This window comes from Mustela nivalis (genome assembly GCF_964662115.1).
Source record: "Mustela nivalis genome assembly, chromosome: 1".
Classification (NCBI taxonomy): Eukaryota; Metazoa; Chordata; class Mammalia; order Carnivora; family Mustelidae; genus Mustela; species Mustela nivalis.
Window position 1 is genome coordinate 154,310,657 of NC_139020.1, and position 25,124 is coordinate 154,335,780.

General features: G+C 41.8%; 1 protein-coding gene and 1 pseudogene across 6 annotated transcripts in view; both read left to right on the forward strand.

Annotated features, from left to right (window-relative positions):
* CTDSPL (CTD small phosphatase like) overlaps positions 1-25,124 on the forward strand; it is a 117,200-nt gene that overhangs the window by 32,911 nt on the left and 59,165 nt on the right. The window lies entirely within an intron of this gene.
* Positions 1,478-3,728, forward strand: LOC309869317 (non-histone chromosomal protein HMG-14 pseudogene; annotated as a pseudogene). Its single transcript has one exon. The product of its transcript is annotated as a non-histone chromosomal protein HMG-14 pseudogene (transcript).

Sequence of the window (25,124 nt, forward strand, 5' to 3'; positions counted from 1 at the left end):
ATGTCTTTTCCTTTCTCCCACATCTCAGCCCTCCTGCAAAATTTCCCTATTTTTTGTCTTTCTCCAGTGCTTCAGGCAATTGTTTTTATATTTTGTCTGAGTGTACAGCTTTTTCTAGGAGAATTGGTCCAGTAGGAGCTAACTTGCCCATACCAGAGGTGGAACCAAAAGCACACATTTTAAACATTTGAAGTGCAAACTTCTCCTTCCTATAATTAGTTCAGATTAGCAAATTTGAAAAATATATCTATAAGTAGATGAAGACATGGGACTTGAAAACTTCTAGAGGAAACTGTCATTTTTAGGGTCTTAGTAAACTACTGTTAACATAATATGTTAACTACTGTTAACATAACAAATAAGCAACATAGTTCATTGTATACTTCAGCATATTAATGAGATACCAGAAGCTTCTTTGTTAAATCTTTTAGTCAAAGTTTCTTTTTCATAATAGCCAACTAAAGATGCCAGGTAGCAACTCACATACGAATTCACAGAATTAAAGGGAGAAACAAAAAATTACCCAATCAGAGTTGGAGATTTTCCCACTGTCAGCAACTGATAGATCAGTTACACACACACACACACATCAGTAAAAGGCATAGATGAAGACATAAGCCAGATTGATGTTTGTAGAATACTACATTCAGCAACAGGATGCATGTTCTTTTCAGTTGTACATAGCATGTTTACCACATCAGTCAAAATGCTGGACCATAAAATGAGTCTCAATAAAGTTTAAAAATTTGGAATATGTAAAAAATGTAGTAGTATATCCGCTGATTACATTGGAATTAAATTAGAAACCAATAGCAGAAATATATCTTGAGAAACCCCACATGTTTGGAAATTCAGGAACACACTTGTAAATAATCTGTGTTTCAAAGAAAAAATCATAAGGGTATTCAAAAATAGTTCAACTAAATGATAATGAAAATATAACATCACAATTTGTAGGATGCAGCTAAAGCAGTACTTAGAGGAAATTTTAAAGCTTTAAATGTTTGTTTTATAAAATGATTTTTTAAAAGATTTTATTTATTTACTTACTTACCAGAGAGAGAAGAGGGGCAGAGGGAGAAGGGGAAAGAAAATCCAAAGCAGTCTCTGCTGAGCGCTAAGCTGGCTAGAGGCTTGATCCCATGACCCTGAGATCATAACCTGAACCAAAATCTAGAGTTGGTGGTTCAACTAGGCACCTCAGAAAGAAAAATCTTAAATGCACTGTACAACAGAAATTTCTGTGGCAATGGAAATGTTCTGTATCTGTGTTGTCAAGTCTGATAGCCACTAATCATATGTGGCTTTAGTTCTTAATTAATTTAAATTAATTTAAATTTAGATGCCCACATGTGGTCATTGGCTACCATATCAGAAAAGACAGGTCTAAAACTCAATGACTGAAGGTTTATTTTTAAGAAAAATATCTAAAATAAGTAGTAAGAAGGACATGAAAAAGATAAGAACAGTGGGGAGGAGCAGCAGTAGCCAGGCCACCCAGCTTCACAAAGGCTCTGCACACACCTGGCCACACAGGCACAGGCACCAGGCATTCACCCACTTCCCACCATGATGCCCAGGAGGAAGGTCCACTCCTGCAAGGGGGCAGCAAAAGATGAGCCCAAGAGATCTTTGAGGTTATCAGCTAAACCTGCACCTGCAAAAGTGAAATCGAAGCAAAAAAAGGCAGCAGGAGAGGATAAATCTTCAGACAAAAAGGTGCCTACAGAGGGGAAAAGGGGAGCAAAGGGAAAACAGGCTGAAGTACCTAACCAAGAAACTTACCTGCAGAAAACAGAGAAACTAAAAATGAGGAGAGTCCAGCCACTGATGAAACAAGAGAGAAAGAAGCCATCTGATTAATATCACTATACAATGTCTTCTTAGTGCCCCCATATCCCTTTTTGTACAATCCAGAGAAATATTTTTATCAACTGTTTCATAAATCCAATTTTGTAGTAGTTCTAGAAACAATTTTAAGAAAGAGAGAATCCCACTTCATCCTATTTTTTTTTAAGATTTCATTTATTTCTTTGACATGGAGAGAGAGATCACAAGTAGGCGGAGAGGCAGGCAGAGAGAGAGAGAGATAGAGAGATAGAGGAAGCAGGTTCCCCACTGAGCAGAGTGCCTGATGCAGGGCTCAATCCCCAGACCCTGGGATCATGTCTTGAGCCAAAGGCAGAGGCTTTTTTTTTTTTTTTAATTTTTAATTTTTAATTTTTTATAAACATATAATATATTTTTATCCCCAGGGGTACAGGTCTGTGAATCTCCAGGTTTACACACTTCACAGCACTCACCAAAACACATACCCTCCCCAATGTCCATAACCCCACCCCCCTTCTCCCAACCCCCCTCCCCCCAGCAACCCTCAGTTTGTTTTGTGAGATTAAGAGTCACTTATGGTTTGTCTCCCTCCCAATCCTATCTTGTTTCATTTATTCTTCTCCTACCCACTTAAGCCCCCATGTTGCATCACCACTTCCTCATATCAGGGAGATCATATGATAGTTGTCTTTCTCCGCTTGACTTATTTCGCTAAGCGTGATACGCTCGAGTTCCATCCACGTTGTCACAAATGGCAAGATTTCATTTCTTTTGATGGCTGCATAGTATTCCATTGTGTATATATACCACATCTTCTTTATCCATTCATCTGTTGATGGACATCTAGGTTCTTTCCATAATTTGGCTGTTGTGGACATTGCTGCTATAAACATTCGGGTGCACCTGCCCCTTCGGATCACTACGTTTGTATCTTTAGAATAAATACCCAGTAGTCAAAGGCAGAGGCTTTAACCCACTGAGTTACCCAGGCACCCTCATCCTATTTTTTAAGGGTAAATGCTTTTCAATCAGAGGTGAAATCATTTGTTGGTTGTTCATTTTTTGATACAACCAAAGAATAGTGAGATATTGAATATGGGAGGCTTTGATTGTCTTGTGTGTTAGCTCAACTTTCCATAGATGGGGTAGTTCTTATATCCTATAATACCAAGCATACTAAATGGCATTTTGGAGTCATTTGTGAATTCAGTATGTCTTGAGCATTTTAAATTACTTCTATTTGCATGTTGTTTTTGGTAGAATTGTTTCCTAAAGAAAACCACTCTTGATCTTGGCTCTCCCTGTCAGAATTTTGTGCACTCTGTAACATCTTGGTCTGGTAGTCCAATTTTCCTAGTAACTTGTTAATGTGCTGTGCAAGATTGAAAATTTGAGAATGTAGTGTATGTGATATTAAATTGTAAATTCACATGACTTAACAGATGATAGTGTATTAACATTTGAAGATACTGATACTTGACATACTGTTAAGGAAAATGTGCCTTCAAATTTTAAGCTGGAAGGTCACTGGAATAACTTTTAGAAAAGAATCATAACTACATGATTTTTAAGATTTTCAGTACGTATGTTAAGAATTGTATACAAATTGAAATGTTTCTACTGATCCAATAAAAACTCAGTTATGAAAGAAAAAAGATAAGAGCATGTCAGTAAACTGGAAAATAGGAAAAAAATAGAGAAAAACCATAAATCCAAATGTTTTGTCTTTTAAAAGATCAATAAAATTGATTAGATATATAGATAGCACTCATTACCAAGAACCAGAATGAAAGAGGTGTTACCAGTCCTGCAGACATTAAAAAATTAATAAGGGAATATTAGGAACAACTTTATGCCCCAAAAATTCAACAACTTAGATGAATTCTATAAATTCTTTGAAAAATACAGCTCACCAAAACTGACACCTGGGGGCACCTGGGTGGCTCAGTTGGTAAAGTGTCTGCTTTTGGCTCAGGTCATGATCCCAGGGTCCTGGGGTTAAGCCCTGCATCAGGCTCTCTGGTTAACTGGGAGTCTCTTTCTCCCTCTCCCTCTGCTGCTCCCCATGCTTGCACAGTCTCTCTTTCCTTTTTGCAAATAAATAAGTCTATTTAAAAAACAAACAAACTGACACCTGATGAAACAAAAAATCTGAATAGCCCTATGTTTATAAAAAAATTCTAGTTCAATGGCAAAAACCTTCCCACAAGCAATTTGGAGCTCTCAGTGTTGGTGGGAATGTAAAATGATATAACCAGTTTGGAAAGCCCTAGCATTTCATTTCATTTCTTTCTTTCTTTCTTTCTTTCTTTCTTTCTTTCTTTCTTTCTTTCTTTCTTTTCTTAAGTAGGCTCCATCCATGCCCAGTATAGAGCCCAACACAGGACTTGAACTCTGACCCTGAGATCAAGACCTGAGCTGAAATCAAGAGTTAGACACTTAACTGCCACCCAGGCACCCCTCTAGCATTTCTTTTAAAATTAAATATATCCTTATTTGACTCAGCAATTCTCTCACAGTTATTTACACAAGAGAAATTGAAATATATGTTGACAACACTTATAAAGCCTATGTGTCCACATTAGTAGGAAAATGAATACAGAAGCAGTAGGATACAATGGAATGCTACTTAGCAATATCAAGGAAAAAAATCACTAATACATGCAGCATGTATGAAACTAAGGAACTGAGTGAAAGAAGCCTTCCACAAAAAGGAGTATTTGGTATTTGATTCCATTTCTATCAAATTCTAGAATAGGCAAAACTAATCTTTGGTGGAGGGAAAAATCAAAACAGTGGTTTCTTACAGCAAAGTAGGGATTTTTTAACTCAGGTGTATATATTTATGTAAACTCAGTGTATATACATTTAAGATTTGGGCACTTCATTGAGTATAAATTTTCCCTCAAGAGAAAAATAATGACTGCAGTGCAGTGAATTGAGCTTTTATTGGATCTACCTTTAGAGACAAGAAAAATGTAGTATGAACACATTTGTTCTGAGTTTCTTAAGCACTGCTAATAAGCAAAGGAGCACGGAATAATTAACTAATTAATTAATATGAATCAAGCATTTTCCCTGTCTTCAGGAAACTTGCAATCTGATGAAGGATATAAAACAAACATACCAATAATAGAGTACAGAATATGATACATTCTCAATTAGCAATAGGGACAAGCTGGTGTAGTTGTTCAGGGGAATGAGCATTTTTAGGTTGGAGGAACCGTGGTGGCTGCATGAAGCAGGGGATATATTGAATACCAATGGACAGAAGGCCTCAGCAGGGGAGATGGTATCCCAGGTGCAGAAGGGAGCCTGTGCAGGTGTTGGGAGAGTGTGGAATAAAGGTAGAAAGGTGAGACCAGGGCCCTAAAAACCAGGTTTGGATTTTATTCAATAGATAGGTGGGAGACATTGTGTCTTTGCCCCAGGCCAGGAGACAGAGGCTTTAACATAAATGTTACTTAGTAGTACCTAGGAACACTGGAGGCCCAGATGGGATCCCTGACCCCCTCCTCACTGTAAGGCTTTGTTGTAGTCATGTGCTCCCTCGGAGGGGTGCCCAGGCCCTAGCTTCGATTTGAAGAAATTAGATTAGAGGATCTCCATGGCTCTTCCAGTTCCAACAGTCTGTGATCTTGTGGCTGCTTGAAAAAGTTGTTGCTCAAACAGAGTAAATATTTCCTCTTGCAATATTATTGTACTCTCTTAGCCAATTCTTTCTTCATCAAGTCTGGATTGTACTGTTAGATATCTTACAAATCCTGTATTCAAGTGTCAGACCTCTGAGCTGTTGCTGGGTGATAATGCTGCTTTTTACAGAGTTTTAACATTTCAAGCTGTTGAACTTTCACATTCTGAAAAAAATCACTGATGTCGTGATGTCAAGCCAGATGAGGGTTATCGGGGAAAACTTAAAACATTTCATGGGAATCTGGGAGTTGTGCATCTGTCACGGATGCGTCTGAATAATCTGTGAGACTCCTCACAGAATGCTTACAGCATTCTAGTAATTCCTGAGTGTAAGGAAATGGAATCTTAAAACTGTGTGGAACAACACAATTTCTTTGGATGAAAAGAGTATCTTTAACCACGTGAGTTTTTATTCGTGGTTTTATTATTGTATCTGATGTCTTCTGCTCTTTGGTCCCAAAGATCAGAGTCCCCCAAAATATATATTGAATCATTAGATACATGATGGAAAATTAACTTTCCATCTCTAAGTATCCAGGTCCAGGTGGACACCTGCTGTGTCAAGTGTGAAGGAAAGATAATGGAGATACTCTTTCCTCCAGACCGCTGGGTCCAAGCGTTTCATGTGAGAAAAGAAAGGATAGGCTGAGAAAGTTGTGTGGTGTGGGAACACAAACTCCTCGGGAAGAAAAAGAGAAAGAAAGGTAGCCCAGAGCACCCAGAGCACTAATAAATTTGCCATGGCTGTGGTGGTTTTCTTAGCATCCATTCACTTTTCATCTTAAGGGGGAGAGAAACCAAATCCTGACCTCATCAGAACACCAGACTATCTCTCTCCAGGTGTCTCAGTTATCTATGCTCTGTGAACTTGGCAGAGATGGTCTTTTACAGGGAGGGTCTTCTCTCAGGGATCCCCAGAGAGAGGGGTCTCAGATCAGAGCTGCTTCAAATGAGTAAAGGATGTGCCTCTAGACCCAGGCCCCAATTAAGGGGGGTGGTGTTTTTCTTTTGCTGGGAAATGAGGAATACCACATCAGAGACTCTCTTCCATTTTAAAAGTATTTCACTGAAATATCTGCTTTCTGGCTATTGGCAAATAGCATGTTTTAAAGCCAGATATCCTGTCCAAATAGTAATAACAATATCACAACTTCAGTCACTAATACGCTTTCCCCTTTCTTCAATTTATTTAAAACAGTTTTTCTTGTGGTTATAAAAGAAACTACAGAAATCATAGAAAACATACAAAATGTAGAGACAAAAAAGTCATGCATAATACCACAACTTAAAGGCATTAATTGTTGCTACCTTTTTTATTACTCTCCTTGCCTTTTGACTTTCTCTTACATATGTGCATGTATAATGTCATAAGGGGATCATGGGAAGTATAGCACATGGATAGCGTAATATGTCAGCTATTTTTCACATGAGAATTTTTCTCAAATTATAAAAACCCTTAGAGAATATCATATTTAATGACTATAGAATAGTCAATCTCTTCTGTGGACATAGCATCACTTTTTAAAATAGTACCTCGCAGATGCAACATGTGGGGCTTGGGGGGTAGGAAAGGAATAAATGAAACAAGATGGGATCGGGAGGGAGACAAACCATAAGAGACTCTGAATCTCACAAAACAAACTGAGGATTGCTGGGGGGGAGGAGGCTAGGGAGAGGGTGGTGAGAATATGGACACTGGGGAAGGTTTGTGCTATGGTGAGTGCTGTGAAGTGTGTAAACCTGGCGATTCACAGACCTGCATCCCTGGGGCTAATAATACATTATATGTTAATTTTAAAAAGTACCTCGCTCTTAGACTTTTAGATTGTTTCCAATGTTCTGTTGTAAAAGCAACAATATCCTTGGTTGCCGGAGATACACTTCTGTGTCTGGGGAAGGAAGAGAAATGCTTAAGTTTGCCAGGGTGCCTGATACCCCTAACTGAGCCTTGTCAGGGCCTTTGTCTGGCTTTCTGTGGTTGCTGGGTCCAGACTGAAGGAACAGAATGGGAGTCTTCCAATTCACTGATGATGGCAGGAGCCACTCTGTATGTATGCTGCCCTTCCCAGGGGACAGGCAGGCTCTGGGAATGGGAGTCCATCCCAGGGTACAACCCCCCTGTTCCCAGTAGCCCTGGTAGGCCCAAGGACCTAACCCTTCCTCACTCTCTTTTTCTCAGAAAGAATGCCTTTTAATGGGCTCCCAGAATGGCTGTGGTCATAGATACTAAAACAGAGGAGCTTGAAATGGCTTGGAGCCTACTTGGCCTAATAACAACAACAACAACAACAACAGTAGCTAATATTTATTGGGTATCTGCTTTGATATGTGAAGTGCTTTACATACATCATGTTATTGAATATGCAGACCCTTTGTTCTGAGAGCAAGAAGTAGTGCTGCCCCCTGGAAAACAAGCAAGATAGGCTCTGAGAATATACAGAGTGTTTGGAGCCCAGTCCCACCATTTACCAGTAGCTCTATGACTTGGCAGATGTATCAGTCAGGAATGCATTTAGCTGCAAAACTCAGAAAACCCAACCAAGAGTGGCTTAAATAAGTAGTGGGGCGCCTGGGTGGCTCAGTGGGTTAAGCCTCTGCCTTCGGCTCAGGTCATGATCTCGGCGTCCTGGGATCAAGCCCCGCATCCGGCTCTCTGCTGGGTGGGGAGCCTGCTTTCTCTTCTCTCTCTGCCTACCTCTCTGCCTACTTATGATCTCTCTCTCTGTCAAATAAATAAATAAAATCTTTAGAAAAAAAAAAGGTAAGTAGTTATTTCTCAGGCACAATGAGAATTCTGAAAGGAGCCAGTCCAGGGCTCACACAGTGTCATCAGGGACTCAGTCGCTTACCTTCCTACCTGTGCTGTTCCTGGCACATGGCTTTCCTCCTCATGGTGGCAGATGGCTGCTACATCTGAAGCAGGAAGGAGAAGTAGGGCAGAAAGCAGGGCCAGTCGCTCCATCAGGAAGGCAGAAGCTTTTCCCTAAATGCTTGCTTATGTCTGATTGGCCAGAAGTTGTTATGTGGCCACTTAGGTGTAAGGGGCTCTTTGGGAGAAGTTTCAGCTGCACGTACTGCTGTCCCTAAAGAGGTCAGTGTTCTGTTGGAAAGGGAGGCAGGGGGATGTTTGATGGGTGAGCTGGCATCAGTGGCTGTATCAGCAAGTCATTTAATATCTTGGAAGCTCAGTTGTTCCTCTGGTAAGAATTCCTTCCTATTCTAGTCGGGCTTTTTCAACCTCTAGGAGGTGTGTCAGCATATGGGAGCTCCTTGGGACAAGGGGGACCCTCAGGCCTGGGTCCCAGCCACATACACTCCATTCACCCAGGGCCTCTGTACTTCCCAGCAGGCCCCCTAACACCTCATCACTCAGGATGTACCAGGAACTCTAAGTACCTACTGTCTGACCATCACTTTAGAACTGGGCTTCCAGGGCTCCTTACCCTGGGGATTCTCCCAGGCATGCAAAACTGGGCTCTTTGCTACATTTATCTCTTGCTTCTACTGCCCTCTCTACTGTCTCACCCTAGCTTCTTCCTTGCTGCCAGTGCTGTGTCTCACAGTCAAATCCCCCCCAAAGAGATGATGTCTTGGGTCAAACAGTCATCACTCATGAGGAGCATCACAGGCAGAGTCTTACACCAAGCCATTCCAGTGGTCCCCAGTCACCCTTTAGCCACAGAACACACTGTGGCTTCTTTCCTTGGTAGAGACCTGTGGCTATGGCAGGTGCTAAGGATCCCACTCCCCCCCACAGATATATTATATCAGAGTCTTGGGCACAAAGCTCTGAACAACTGTAGGGACAGGGCACCATGCACCTTGAAATGCACAGGAGTTCTGTTCCAGGAAACTCTGTTACCCTGAAGTCAAGTAACAGGGAGGTACAGGCCCAGCTGGGCCTCTCTGGGCCCTGAGAGTCAAATGCCAGAGCCAGGCAAAGATGGCTGGCTTGCTTAAGACCGTGAGACAGGGGCCTTGGGTGGCTCAGTGGGATAAGCCTCTGCCTTCGGCTCAGGGTCCTGGGATCAAGCCCCACATGGGGCTCTCTGCTCAGCAGGGAGCCTGCTTCCCCCTACCCCCCTCTGTGCCTGCCTCTCTGCCCACTTGTGATCTCTGTCTGTCAAATAAGTAAATTTAATATATATATATATATATATATATATATATATATATATATATATAAAGTCTAAGACAGGGTAGGTTGGGGGTTGCAGGCGTGATTCCTTGTACCTGGCCATTGGAGAGCCATGCACCAACCTGGGCCATGGGCTTACTAACGGCAGGGCAGAGAGGAGAATGTGGGTTCTCTGAAGAGAGGGAGGAAAGGTCTTGGGAAAAGGCTATTACTGGTCAGATTGCTGGCATTCCTGAGGAGGACCTTGTTTGAAAAGCAGGCTGCTGTTAGCTGCACTCTCCGTCCCAAGCCACCCAGAGGTGAGAGGCAGTTATCAGGACAAATGAGGGAATGTGTGTGCACATACTTTGAAATGGTGACTCACTCCAGAGGCCTCCTCATTGCTGTTATTACAGCTGCTGCTGCTGCCGCAAAATAGCTTTGAACCCTGAGGTGTGAGGCTGCCTAGAGGTAGGGGCAGGGAGTTGGGGGTGGGGGGACTTGCAGGGCAGCCTGAGACATGAGACCCTGCAGTCAGTGATGGGCAGTGATCGGGGAAGGGACCTGCAGGATGGATGAATAAGGCTCTATCTCCTCTGTAGTGGCTGTAGGGTATTTGTGTGATTTCTGGTAGATAGATCTGGGCCTGAGGGTCGAATGGCAGAGCCAGGCAAGGATGCCCTTGTTGGTGCAAGGCTGTCCAAGCGAACCGTCGGCAGAGGGTGTGGCACACCTCCACCAGATCCTGTCCCTGTGGGCCATGCAACGGCTTCATAGCAAACTGGGCACAAGCTCAGAGTCTCTTGAGACAGAAATCCCGTTGTCCCTTTTCTCTCATTTACCCTGCATCCCTCTTGAAGCTGTGGCGGGTCAGGGCACTGCCACTGCTGGGCAGAGTTCCTGCCAAGTCCATGCAGTCGTTTCCAGCTGGTGCCAGGTCTGCCAGCCAGCTTCCCACAGCCACTGCCACTGGGCAACTGGTTTGTAGAAGCGGCTCACGCATCAGCTGTAACAGTGTCAGCAGAAAGTAATTGGGCGGCCCTCCCTCCCTCACCAGATCCCTACCACACGTTTGCTGGCCCCGGGACTTCTCCTTCAGCCTGTCCAGGGCAAGAGAGCTGTACAGCAAATCCCCTGAGCATGAACAGTTCTGTGGAATAAAATTGGCTCCGTGGACTGGCTGCCTTTCAGACGGCCAGCCAAATGGCCCTCTGCTAAAACTCTGAACTTGATTATGTGACATTTTTGTTTGAATCAGAGAGGAAAGCTGGATTCCTGAGCAGAGCCAAGCTGGTCATGGCTCTTGTTTCAGCTGTTTAGCACTAACTCCCTTTGTGGAAGAGTCCTCACTGAGCCCCTTTTTAGACACCCAGGAGAAGAAGGAGAGGCACACGCTCTCAAGCTTTAGAGGCCACTCCAGCAGGTGGAAAATCCAGGGTACTTGTCTCACCCACACTGAGAAAAAGCTTTGTTTCTAAGGGCTATGCCAAGGGAGAATTGGCTCACCCTAGTGCTGACCCACTGGAAGAGGTGGGATCGGGGGTGACCATCAGGGGTGAGAGGTCCCCTTCCAGTCCCTGGCCAGAGCAGACCTCCAGACCCTCAGACAAGGCACGAAGAAGGGCACAGCTCACCCTTGTCTGGGCACTCAGCCCTCAGCAATCTGCTCAGCACCCTTTCCATGTGAGAAACACGTATGGCCATGAGTCCCCTTCATTCCCACATTCCAGGACACATCTCCCTGCTGTGTCATGATCCAAATTTCTGCCACTTCCTTCTCCACGTTCTGTGATCTGGAAAAGTGGTTTTTCTGCCCATCCTTGCATCTTGACTACAATAGCACAACAGCCTCATGAGGCTTCCTGCCTCTGGGTCTCATCATCGTCGTCGTCAGCAGCATCCTGTATATATTTCTAGCATAACTTGCCAGAGCATGGCGCAGTCTAATTATTCCTCTGTTGGGAAGCTCTCAGTGCCTCCTCACTGCCTGCAAGAGACAGAAGAAAATGGGAGAACCTTCCTTTGAGATTTGGTTCCCACTTGCCACTCTGAGTCTTAATACATTTTGTCCTGCCCACAGCTCCAAACACAGACGCTCAGGAAACACTGAGAGATGGAGTGAATGAATATAAAAATTAGGAAGCCAAATAAGAGTTCTTTGGTGTTCTTAAATTTTCTATAGAAGTATCATGCTAATATATGTGTGAGATTAGTCATTGATAATCTTTTTATGGTTTTCTTGAGCTATGTCTCTTATCCAAAGAATTGGGAACCCTTCTTATTTTAAAAAAACGGCGAGGTTTATAGAATATATAAGGAAATTGAAAGTCAAATAACATTTCGATCTTTAATTTTTGAATTTGTAGCTCAGACAATGCTTCCAAAAAGGATCTCGGTCATTTGCTCTTTTTTTAGCCAGTCGCTTCTCTAGTCAAATTTTAAAAGGTTTGGAAGAACATGTGATTTTTAAAATATCCTGGAGGACTTTTCCACGCCTGGGCAGCTCATGGGTCAATGCACAGCTATTTTTCTGTGTAAGTAGAGTGAGAGTGTGCTCTGCCAGTTCACTGAAGGTTGGGGGCCTGGTTGTCTGAACTGGGAGGTTGTATGGAAGGATCTTTTTTCCCCTCTTGTGCCACAGCTGGGCTTCACTACAGAACTGCAGACATGTGCTACCCCGTTTGTGTTTGCATGCCTGTACCTGCTGCAAGGTATTTTCTTCTGAGCTGATCCCTTTAAATTGTGGGGAGTCTGACTCCTGTGTCAAAGGTATAGCACACAGGTGTGAACAAAGTAGTCATTTGGAGAGTAGTGCCAAGATAGTGTAGACTGAACCATGTAGGAGTTAGGAATAGCTTTGGAATATACAACTCCAAATAAGATACAGTTTCCAGCTGATTTGAAGGCCTACTATTTTTTAAGGTTTGAGCCATGCTTATAGGCACCTTCTGGTCAAATGAGGGTGGAGGAGCCGGGACTGGCACCCAGGGATCGAGTTCCCAGCCCAGCTCTGCAATTCATCCATTGATTTCCCTGGGAGTTATATAGTACCTTTCAATTTAAAGGGTTGGGTCAGTCTGTTCTTGTGCTGCAGATCCTCTCTCCAGCCTTCTCCACCCTGTCCTGTGCTCTGGAAGCTGATCAGTAGGGACTATATGAATGGGCTTCCTTGCTTCCTGGCTTCCTTGCTTCCTGGCCCCCTATTGCATTCTTACCCTATAAGGAAATTATCATACAGGACATTAGGGGACAGGGAGTGGCAGAGGAATAGGGCCAAAGTATTGATTCTCCTGGCTCCTCCTTGTATCTGTCTCCTGGCAGGCAGCCCTTTCCCCAGGGCACTCTGTCTGAAGGTTCCAGTAGCCTCTTCTCCCTCACCCTTTTGGTTTTTAGGATGTAACTGTGGCACTGTTACGGGTCCCAGAACACTACAATGTGGTTCCCCTAGTCCCTGCCCACCCTTTATAAATGGCCCTTTTATTAAACTCTCCTCAAATTACCCAGTTTGAGAGTGCCATCTGTTTCCTGCCAGAACCCTGATGGATACAGTTCCTAAGATCTTTTCCAGCTCTGAAAAAAGATGCCTGCAGGGGAGGAGCTGGCCCTTTGGGGCTCCCATTTTTCACTCACGCCTCCCTTCATGGTTCACCAGGATCAGGGGAGGGAGGGACTGGTAGAAACATGATCTCTAGAGCACAAAGTCACTAGGATAAGAATCACCCCTGCCTTGGTAGGCATAGGCTGTTAGAACCCTGATTTTCAAAGAATACACGGGCGTGCTCTTCCTCTGTGGTCAGTGGTGGACTTTCCCCACCTTTCCCTAAGGGCGACTCACACCATTTGAGGTAGGACTGTCCCTCCTACCCCTTGCTGCCTCTGTGACTTTGAGCAAGTGACTTCCCCCTCTGAGCCTCAGCACCTTTCCTTCTAACCTGGAGTTGGTAACGCCTTCCCTGGCCTGCACATGACTGTTAAGAGGTGCAAAGGAGGAAGTCTGTGGGAAACCGCTTTGATGAACATCAAGTTCAGGACTAAAGAGGATTGTAGTCATAAACAGCTTTTATTGTGGTAGGGGTCACAGGCAGGGCACAGAGCCCAGTGGGACATTACCCCTGCTTCCGTCCTGGCCAGAAACCTGCCTTCATTCATTATGTCCTGCTATGTGCACTTGCTGAGACATACGTGGCTCCCAGAGTGTCAATTTCAGGATCAAAGTGTGACCTCAGAGATACCAGATTACAGAATCATGTCATCAGACAGCAAGAGCAGCTTTCTGACATTCCTGGAATTCAGATCCCGGCCTTAGCAGTCTTAGGTGACTAGTTATGGCCCTTCCAAAAGCAGCTGCTTCAAAATAGTTCTAAGAGAGGATAAAGGATTTGAATATATTTTATTTATACATTTTTAAATATCAAAGTTATCACAGAGACTTCTTGGCATACAAGAAAAATACCTGCTTGAAGACTACATATTTCAAGTCCAGTTTTTTTCTTTAAAAAATTATAAAGGGGCTTAAAGAATTATCATATTCACTTGGTACTGTTGCTCTTGTTAGGCCATATGCATACAGTCCACATGTATAGACAAGTGGCAGAGATGGGGGAGGCAGGAGGAGCTAAAGAAATGACAGGCTATGAGTCCATGGCATTCAGTGCCCTAGTGGATACACAATTCACTGTATTTATTACTGAGCAGCTCAGTACTCTGCACAGAGCAATGTGCGTGAATGGTAAGAGCATAGTACTTAATGGGAAAAAAGAAGAATGAAATGCACAAACTAGTATTTCAGTAAGTTAAAAATAGGTGCATAGAAACACCCATTGCACATTTAGTAAGCACTGTTGTGGACATAAGGATACACCTCAGGCATATTAGGAAATATCTCTGTGGGGCAAGGGGGACCGAAATGGGCTGTAGACATAAAAGGAAAAAACTGCTTATATACGTAATACAGTGTTAATCAGGAACTGTTGCATATGGCAAATGCAGCCTGCTGCTCCTGAGGTATAAAACAAACCAAAAGAAAGTCCTCAGTTTTTCTTTTTCTTTTAGGTTTTAAAAGAAACCTAAAAAGGGTTTTACTGTTAGGTTTGAATGGTCTTCCCCCATAGCCCTCATTGTAGCCCCTGAACCACAGTGTAACGTTAATGGAACAAAAGTAATCTGTGTAGGGTGAGAGCAGACACGGCACGAAAGCTGTGTAGAAACCACACGAAGGGAAGGATGCTGTGAGCCGCCCCTCAGGCTCACTTCTGGAAACTCAGCACCTGGCAGTGCCCCCCAAGTGGGCCAAGGTCCATCACAGCAGGCAAGACTATTCCAAATATGGTTCTCTTTTGTTTAAAAAAAAAAAAAATCCCTTAGGGAAAGTAGAAGATATAGTAAATGCATGTAAACTTATCAGAAGAGCCTTCATAAAATATTTTGAGCAATACACCCTGCTTTCTCCTTTTGATGTGTTTACTTTTAATCTCTTATGGGTAATTTTTTTTTCTGCAGAAGTGATATCCCATGTCTACATATTCCCTTTTTACATAAATTACACTTTACATCCTTATCCTAGTTATCTTCCCTTAATGTTGCATTTAACAATATTTTTCCATTTTGCTACATGGACTGTCACCATCATTTTTAATGGCCATGTAATACTTTATTGACTGAATATAACAACACTTACTAGAATGACATTTAAGCTGCTTTCCACTTATCCCCAACATATAAGTAATGCAGAAAGCGCTGCATGTAACCTCTTCATATTTTAAATAAGTCCCTTAGGGTAGATTCAGGAAATGGAATTACTAGGTGAAAGAGTATACAAAAAGCATCTGTACCTTTGATACAAATTACTAAATTGCTTTCAAAAAGGATAGTAGCAATTTGCACTTACAACAGTAATACATTCTTTTAGCAACATGGTTTTTTAAAGTTCTTTATTGCCAATTTAATAGTTCACATGCATTGATTTTATTTTTGTGTTTCTTTGATTAATAAAGATATTGAAATTTTTCTAAGTTTGAGATTAGTACATTTGTTTATATTACTATTTTGGGTGGTTTTGGACTTTTCTTTTCAATTTGTACCCAATCCTTACCCAGTGTTTAGTAGTTGTCATGATTCTGCAACTGTTTTTCATTTTCCCTTTAAAATGTTAAAAAATTTTTTTATATAAAATGTTTTTCTTTAAAGAATCTGATACTGATTCATTGGTGTTTTTTGTTTATTTTTTTAGCCAGATAAAAATCAAGATACTGTTGGTTAAATTTGAGAAAGAAATTTTACAGCAAGGCATAATGAAAAATGCACTGAATCAAGGGCTTTAAAGGCAGATAAAATGACAGTTCAGTACCTGACTGTGATGTCCTGGCTGGGCAGATCGCTCAAGCGTTCTGAGCCTCTCTGTCTTCACTTCTGCCATGGAAATTATGACCCACCTTCAACCTGTGGGACTGGCTGGGCTTATGAACAAACACTGGCATGGTGGATTTTCCCAGTAAACAGGGATCCTCTTCCTGCTCCTTGCCATCCAGATCCTAGGGCTGAGCAGGCTGCTAAGGGGGCGCTGAGCGGCTGGTCAGGAGAAACAAGCTGCGGTTCTTACCCAGGACTGCCTGTGGCGTGCCCAACCCTGCCCCAGGGGCCCCCTGTTTCCTTCCAGGCAGGAGGTCCAGGGACTCGGGTTAGTTGCTGTGCCCCTCCAGTGGCTCTGAACAAGAGGGTTGTTGTTCTGGCCTATCGGATTACCAGCTTCCTGTTTGTCCTGGTATAACTGTGTTCTCTCAGTCAGCAGTAGGAGGGAAAGGAATAGTCCTGGATGGGTAACCTAGGTTCTCTAATTCCTCCTGCAGTGGGAAAGCCTGGCCCTTCTCACCAGGGGCTCTGTGATCCTGATCATTTGAGCAGGCTCGACACCAAGTCCCATGTGTGGGGAGGGAATAAAGGAAGGAATGGCAAGTCACCATTGCTTGGAATTCAGAACTGTGGTGCCCCGGTTCTAATGCCAATGGATTTCAGTTATATGGTGATTAAACATTAAACTTTAATTCCCCACAAAGTGAATGCACCACACATTCCCATTCTCTTCATATTCTGGGAAGGGTGGTTAAGTCATGAACGGGATTCAAATCCCAGCCCCCCTTACTAGCTATGTGACTTTGAGCCAGTGACTTACCCTCTGCGTGCTTCAGTGTCCCTATCTGTAAAATGGGAGAATAATAGTAACTGCTTTGTAGGGTTGCTATGAAGGGTAAATGAAGTAGTGTGAATAAAGTATTAGCACAATGCTAGGCCAAGTATTCTAGCACAATTCTTAGCACAATTCTAGCACAAGTATTAGCACAAATCTAGGTCACAGATAGAGTGACCCTACAACAGTTTGCATAAGGCCCTAAGATTTTACTTGTTGAATTCCCTTTGAATCTATGGTTCTCAGAGGCTGGACTATATTCTTCTCTTCAGAGATCTGGAAGTTCAGTATAGAGGTAATTTGATGAAATTTCTCAGTTATTTGAAGCAGATAATACTTGCAAAGAATGTGCATCAAGAGTACAGAAGATATATTCCTAAAAAGTTGGTCATAGAATAGAACGAATATTTTATTTTTATTGGCTCAGTGGGTTAAGCCTCTTCTTTCTGCTCAGGTCATGATCTCAGGATCCTGGGATCCAGCCCCACATCAGGCTCTCTGCTCAGCAGGGAGCCTACTTCCATCTCCCCCTCTGCCTGTCTCTCTGCCGACTTGTGATCTCTCTCTCTCTCTCTGTCTAATAAATAAATAAAACCTTTTAAAAAAAATAAAAAAATAAAATTTAGGGCTATATTTCCATGGAAAAAGTTGCTTGCTGCTGAAACCAATGTCCTTTTGTCCTTGACAAATACATAGAGGCTGAATTACATTGTGCAGGGTGGGGGCCAAGGGCGCTGTGAGAGGTGTGAGCTTAGCACATGTGAATGTGGACTGTGATGTCTGGGGGAGATGAGACGGTGGGGTATAGCTCTTCTCAAGCTCCACTGGTTCCAAGGTCAAGTCTCCTGCCCTGTAGGCAAAGTCCCAGCCTCTGCCCTGCTTTATGACTGTCAGTAGGGCTTTGTTAGGTGGTGATTTTGTCCTGTGTCTTTCATGGGTGCTAGGACAGACGCAGAGCCTACAGTGAGTATGTAGGTAATTTAAGTCACTTCATTCCCTTGCTTCTTTCAAAACAAGTTTATCATGGGCTGACTCAGTTTATTGCTGTACTCAGGAAATCGAAGCAAAGGGTGAGCCCTCGATGTGGTTATGGCCACTGCTACATTCACTTTTCCTCAGTGTGCTTTGCTGACATGACTGAATACTAAGTCAGAGCATAGTACCTTTTGGGTTTCACAGACTTGGGGAGATCCCTTTTGGTAACAATTTTCAGCGCGCTCAGAACTTCAGAACTGAGTCGAGGCTGTAGAGTGATGACTTCGTTTCTGTTACTCAGCAAGAACTGGGAGAGAATTCACAGAGGGGCAGCAAGATGTAAGAAGCAGGTAGAGCTGTGCATCTGGAACGGGGTAGGCTGAGGGATGAAGGAATAACAGAGTCTTCTTGATCTAGGGTGCAGATTACCTGCTTACTTTTCCACCGAACACCCAACAAGAAAACCCTTTGGCCAATAATAAGGATTTCTTTGCAGGCAAATAGATTTTCTTTAACATTTTAGTGAACTTCCAAAACGGGTTTCAGATTCTCTTACTAGGAAGGGCAAGATGTGAGGGAGCAGCAAGAAGCAGGAAGCTCCGAACACCTGGGTGGCAGGTGTGACCCTCTCCGCAGAGAAGGGAGGAGCAGGACCCTGATAATGCTTAAAAGTCAACAGCTGTCATTAGGAAAATCTCTTTAGGTAATTACAGTTTAGCATATTCATTTGTAACTTTGAAGCACCTTGATTTATGGTGTCTTGGGGGGCATCTAGAATGACTGTCCCAGCAGGGAAAGGTGGATACTACTGTGGCTCCCCCTGGAGGAGGGGAGGCCAGCTCCTTCTGCAGTCAACCCCAACCACTCCATCCAGGCAGATGTTTTCAGGCCTCAAGAGTAATTTCTGGAATAGGGCATTGTAGTACCTAGCTTCTTGTTGGTTTGGAAATACTCTTTTATGGGTGGTTTTGTATTAAGAATCTCTGGGGTGTTAGCCAGGCTGCAAGCTACTGAGGCATCAGTTGACCACAAGAGGCAGAAGAGTTCCCATGTGTTTAGGGTGGGAAGGAGGAAAGAGATGTTAGCTGAGGCCAGGTATTGGGGTTGATTGGGGGAGGGGGTAGCATGGGAACCAGCCCAGGTTCAGTAATAACTGGGAGGAGGCAGAAATGTATTAGGAGGGGCGCCTGGGTGGCTCAGTGGGCTAAGCCTCTGCCTTTGGCTCAGATCATGATCTCAGGGTCCTGGGATCGAGCCCCACATCAGGCTCTCTGCTCAGCGGGGAGCCTGCTTCCTCTTCTCTCTCTGTCTGTCTCTGTGATCTCTATCAAGTAAATAAATAAAATCTTTAAAGAAAAAAAAAAAGAAATGTATTAGGAATCTGGTTATCATTTCAAAGGGAGTCTGACACTTAACAAACAAGGAACCTTAACTACTTGTAGGGTTTGTGAGAGCCTGTAAATGAGTAACCTTCCCATTCCACAAATATTTCATAAACATTAACTACACATTAGGTACTATGTGATAAACCCTCACAAGTCTGCTTTGTTATTTCTGTTATTCTGTCTTCATCATCACCATAGCCCTAACACCAGCCCTGGTCTATTTTCAACCATAGCTTCCACCTTTTGTTTTATTTATTTTATTGTTAATTGAAATATAATTGACATTTTTGCTTCAGGTATACAACATAGTGATATGACAGCTCTATATATCACTCGGTACTGACGATGAAAAGTGTAATCAACACCTGTCACCACACTGTACTTATTTATTTTATAACTGGAAGTTTGTAACTCTTAACTTCCTTCACCTATTCTACCCATCCTCCCACCCTCTCCCCTTTGGCAACTTTTAGTCTGTTCTCTGTATTTATGAGTCTGTTTCTTTTGTTGTGGTATATCTGTTCATTTCTTTTATTTTTTAGATTCCACATATGAGTGAAATTATAAGATCTTTGTTTTTATCTGGCTTATTTAACTTTCGCTTCTACTTTTTAAATGCTTACTCTGGGGCGCCTGGGTGGCTCAGTGGGTTAAAGCCTCTGCCTTCGGCTCAGGTCATGATCCCAGGATCCTAGGATCAGGCTCTCTGCTCAGCCCGGAGCCTACTTCTTCCTCTCTCTCTGCCTGCTTCTCTGCCTATTTGTGATCTCCATCTGTCAAATAAATAAATAAAATAAAATAATCTAAAAAAATAAAAATAAAAAAATAAATGCTTACTCTGTGCTGACACTCTCCTAACATTATTACAAGCATTATTCAATTTAACCTTCACAGTAACTGTACTTCCATGAGTAAGGGTAACTGATACTCAAAGAGCTTAAATAGTTTGAGTCAAAACTTGATAGACATGTAAATGAAAAGTAGTATTTTAAAACCAAGGTCTACTTGATTTATCTACTGCCTAGTATGCCTCCTAAATGAGCAAACAGTATAAGCCTCAGCAACCTATACCCTTTATACTCAGACTGCCTGGAATATTTAAGACTAAAATACGTAGGTGGCAGAACGGGAGGCATAATCCCTGCTTTTCCTTTTTCCCAGAAAGCAGAGGGGGAATGGTTTCCTGAAGATTGTCTTGCTTTTGGGTGGAAGTGAGACACTGCAAACTGGATATGCCTATTAATCTACTTTTATTTCAAATCAGAATTTTTGTGACACAGTCAAGATTATAGGTGTTAGAGATGAAGAAACTGAAGTCCACACAGAGGATGAGTTTTACCCAGGATTACAGAGAGTAAGAACATTGTTCCAAGAATCTAGCAACTTTGTTCTCTCTGTGTGGGAACATACATCTGCCTGCAACTGTTTCAGGGCTTCTATTCTATAGTCTACTTATCTGTTCTTTTGCCAAAATTACATTTTCTTAGTTACTGTTGCTCTATAAGTTTCAGTATCCAGTGGAGCAAGTCTATTACTGGCTCTTTGCTTTTCCACTTAAATCTTAGAATCAGTTTATCTGTTTCTAGTTTCCATAAAACAAATAAAAACTGCTATGGTTTTCTCTAAGACTGCATGGAATCTAAGGAAAAATTGACATCTTTCCAATATGGAATCTTCAAAACCATGAACATGGTATGTCCCTCCATTTTTATGGACTTCAAAATTTTTCCAAATAACATTTAAAATTTTTCCCTGTACAGGTCTTGCATATCTTACATATCATAGTTTATTCCCAGATATTTTCTATTTGGATGCTAGTGTAAATTATAACTTTTGATTCTTTTTCCTTTTCTAAATATCTAGAAAATGTAAATCTAAATATTTATTTAGAAACATGAGAGATTTTCACACTGACTTTATATATCCCAAAAAATTGATTCTAGAAATTTATCCAAAGATTCCTTTGGATTTTCTATGCACACAATCGAAAGAATCTGTGAATGAGTTTTTTTTTTTTCCCCCTCTTTCTTACACCTCCTTTTTTGCAGTATGATGTTAGATAGAGGCTGTGATTCAGCCATCCTAGTCTTGTCCTTGATCTCTGTAGGAAGCTTTCAACATTTCACCAAGTATGATGAGTGCTACAGTTAGTTATAAATATAATTTATCAGATTCAGGAAGTCCTTATCTAGTCCTGGTTTGCAAGGATTTTTATCCTAAATGGTTATTGAATTTCATCAAATTATTTTTCTGACTCTATGATATTTTTCTCCTTTATCCTGTTAATGTGATGAATTGCATTCCTGCATTAAACCCATTTGCTTGTGATGTATTATCATTTTTATATGTTGCTGGGTCCATTTTTGAATATTTTGTTCAGGATTTTTAACATCTTTGCTCCTGACAAGGATTGCATATAATTTCACCCTTTGGTAATATCTCTGCTGTGGTTTAGTTTGTCTCATAAAATGAACTGGTAAGTGCCATCATTTTTCTTCTCTAGAAGAATTTGTGTAGGATATGTGTTATTTCTTCCTTAAGAGTTTATTCAAAATGGGTGTTAATTGTTCTTTAAACATTTGGATATTTTCTTTTAGTACTTTGACAATATTCCAGTGCCTTTTGGCTTTCAGTATTTTCATTATGAAATCAACTGTCCATCATATTTAAGTCCCTTGATGAGTCGCTGTCTTTTTTCCCGCTGGCTGGTTTAGGATTTTCATTTGTCCTTGGTGCACAGCAGTTTACTGTGAGGTGCTTAGGTATGGCTTCTTTTCATTCATCCTGTGTGGGGTTTATCCATATAAGATATTTTATCTGTGCTTGATGTCTTTTTTTCAGTTTTAAAAATTTTTGGCTCTTCTTCTGCATGGTTCTTTTCTTCCTGTCCTGTGACTGTAACTGCATATCTATGATCCCTTCTTCATTCCCTATATCTCTTACTCCCTCATCTTTATTTTCTATCATTTTGTCTCTCTCTTTCAAACTAGGAATTTTCTTGAATCTATCACTTAGTTCACTAATTTTCTTTTCAAGCTATGTTTGAGTTGCTCTTAAACCCATCTATTGAATACTTTTTTTTAAATGTCCTGTAAACTTCTTGCATTTTTTAAAAGATTTATTTATTTGTTTTAGAGAGAGAGTACAAGTGAGTAGGGGGAGGTTCAGAGGAAGAGGGAGAATCCTGAAGCAGACTCCATGTTGAGCATGGAGCCCAGTGCAGGGCTCAGTCCCAGAGCTCTGAGATTATGCCCTGAGTCAAAAACCAAGAATCAGAGACTCAACCAACTGCATGACCCAGGGACCCCACATCTATTGAATTGTTAATGTGAGTTATTTTGTTTTTAAATTCCAGGGTTTTTCTAGGTTTTTGTCTTTTATTTTCTTTCTAGTTCCCTAAAAAACTTCTCAATTTTATCTTTGAACATATTCAGCATAGTTTAAAAAAAAATTCTATGTCTGATAGCACTTTTATTTTTAGCCCCTGTGAGTCTGTTTCTATTGCCTGTTGTTTTATTCAGTATCCATTCATATTGTCTTATATCCTCCTGTACCTGGTTACTTTTGATGGACTGCTAAACATCAGAGATGAAAAGTTGACAGAAATAACTTGAGACCTTCAGTGATGTTATCTAACTTTCAAGAGCATTTATATTTGCTTCTGGCAGGACCCAGAGCACCAGTGATCTATTGTCACCGCCATCCAGTGGGATTGAGAGGACCTTTGTATCTCTGAGGACCAGTCTGCTTGTGGCTCACCTTTACTCTCAGAGTGTAGCACTTTGGGAATAGGACTCTAATTTTAGATCCCATAGTTCCACAGGCGTCCAGAGCACAGCCGAGCCTTTCAGCCTCTTAGCCAGCTCTTCCAGGAGCAGGCATTCTTGGAGGAAGTGTCCTGAAATTCCAGGCTTGCCTCTTAAGATTTCCCTCTTCTGAATCTTGGCTTTGTTATTCTTCATTGCTTGATAATCCTCCATAGCTTCCAGCAGAATTTTAAAAATATTTTTCTAGCTTTCTTCATTCTCAGCAGGAGGGTTAGTCTGAATTACCTAGTCTAATATTATTTCAGCGGTTTTTAAATGTGCTGCCTTTATTCACATGGTGCATGCTGTGGATTAAATTGTGTCCTACAAAAAGACATGGGGAGAAGTCCTAACCCCAGTACCTCAGAATGTGACCTTATTTGGAAATAGGGTCATTGCAGATATAATTAGTTAGGATGAGGTCATACTGTAGCCGAGTAGGCCCTTAACCCAATGGGCTTGTGTCCTTATAAGAAGCAGAGAAGATACACAGAGACAGAGGCACACAGGGAGAAGATGACCACGCGAAGACAGAGGCAGATATTGGAGTGGTACATCCACAAGCCGAGGAGCAGCGAGGGTTGCCAGCAAATATCAGATGTTAGAAGAAGCAAGGCATTCTCCCTGCAAGTTCAAGAGGGCATATGGCCCTGCAGATACCTGGATTTCAGACTTATAGCTTTCAGAACTGTAAAGCAGTAAATTTCTGTTATTTTAAGATACCCGGCATAAATGGCTTTTGATATGGGAACCTGAAGACACAAATACATTGCTTTATAGTGTACAAAGTGCTTTCCCAGAAACCACAGTGTTTTTCCCAAAAACCACAACTATCCTGACAGGAAGGGGGGCAGGTGGGTAGTGCTAAATGAGATCGGTTAGGGAAACTGAGGCCCAGAGAGGCAGGATCTAGGTGCCACATTTAGGTACACAGGTGCCAGGCAGAACCTGAATTGTAGCTAGGTGTCCTGCTTCTTTCTACCCACTGAGATGCCATAATTTTCATCCAACTTCATCCCATCTCTCTAGTGTTCTAGATCAAGAGAGGTGCCCAATGACTCCATTGCTAATGATGTTCATTGCTTTGGAGTTTGAAAGGAATGGAACATTTTCTTGAACATTTACTGGGCAATGCACACATTCATTTTTGTGTTCATTCATTTGTTCAGCAGACACTTACCGAGCACCGAGGTCCTATGCCTCATTGAGGTCAGAGCATAGTACAGGGAAGGACAAATGCAGGAAGGCTAGAACAAGAACTCAGTTTCTCTCCTCAGGAGCTCACAGCTCAAAGGCAAAGAAGGTATATCTTTACAACTAAATTATTGTAGCTTTTATTTATTTTATTTTATTTTTTTAAAAGACTTTATTTATTCACCTGACAGACCGAGATCACAAGTAGGCAGAGAGGCAGGCAGAGAGAGTGGGGGGGAAGCAGGCTCCCTGCTGAGCAGAGAGCCTGATGCAGGGCTTGATTCCAGGACCCCAGGATCATGACCGGAGCCGAAGGCAGAGGCCTTAACCCACTAAGCCACCCAGGTGCCCCTATTGTAGCTTTTAAAATAGAACTTAGCAGAGTATAAATAATTTTATTCAGGCAAAATGAGTTTTCCACTCTGATTTATATACAAATGAAATGTAAGAAAGTATTTGTATTTCCTGTTTAATATTTATGGCACATCTTTTGTCCTAAAGTGTTAGACACTCTCATTGTAATTATTTAGAAAATTATCTGTGGATAAATTGTCCTAAATTATATCACAATATAGATGAATAAATTTAGACTTTATTAGATTGATGTCATCTACTTGAAAATGTAGCCTTACAGCAAACGCCAGACCACAGTGTACTAGATATAGTTTTACTATTAAATGTTTCTATTTAGTACACAGTGTTACTCAGTCATCAAATTTTTATTTATAACTTTCAAAGGAGTGTTAAAGGAAGTGTTGGACAGTTCCTGTCCTCAGCCAGAGACAAACTGTAAGTGACGAAGCCTTGGTTCTTGATTCATTCAACCTTAATTTGAGTATCCAGGCAGTGGGAATATGGTGGCAAATATGCACAAAGAAGCAAAGTGTAAAATTCAGTGCTATTGTGTTTGACAGTAAAAATTTGAGAGAAGAGCTAGATGA